Here is a 502-nt window from a genome sequence, read left to right on the forward strand (position 1 = left end):
TAAGCCTCTTAGTTTGTTCTTTGACAAGATGGCATTTAGTGGTGGTTGAAGCATTGGACCCAAAAGGTGGCCTCAGGTTCAATCCATGGCTGCTGCAGTGCCCAATTTTCATAATCTTCATGCACTCCAGATTTCTTTTTGATGCCTCAAGGTTTTGCCTTCGAGTGTAAAAGGAGAGTTTCGCAATAGTGTAAGAACCGAAAGCGTACAAGAAAAGCAACCCAAGACAGGAACCGACGAAGCTACGGAAGCGTAACCAGGCAAGCGGGCAAGCCAGGAAGGCAGGGTCATTTGACGGGAATGGAGAGGCCGATTTCTTCTGTTCAAGCTGGAGAAAGGAGTGAGAATGAGGAGCCGGCCTTACCGCGGCTAGACCTAACTAAGCATAGGTTCTCTTTTAGAGGAAGGTTGTATGTTTCTAGAAAGAAAGCAAGGTGCTGTTAAAGGACTTTTCTCAGAAAGAATAAGGAGGCACAAAATTGCCATTATCGAGCGACTTGAG

Source organism: Cibotium barometz, chromosome 18 (genome assembly GCF_041138505.1).
Source record: "Cibotium barometz isolate CiBa-2024 chromosome 18, ASM4113850v1, whole genome shotgun sequence".
Taxonomy (NCBI): Eukaryota; Viridiplantae; Streptophyta; class Polypodiopsida; order Cyatheales; family Cibotiaceae; genus Cibotium; species Cibotium barometz.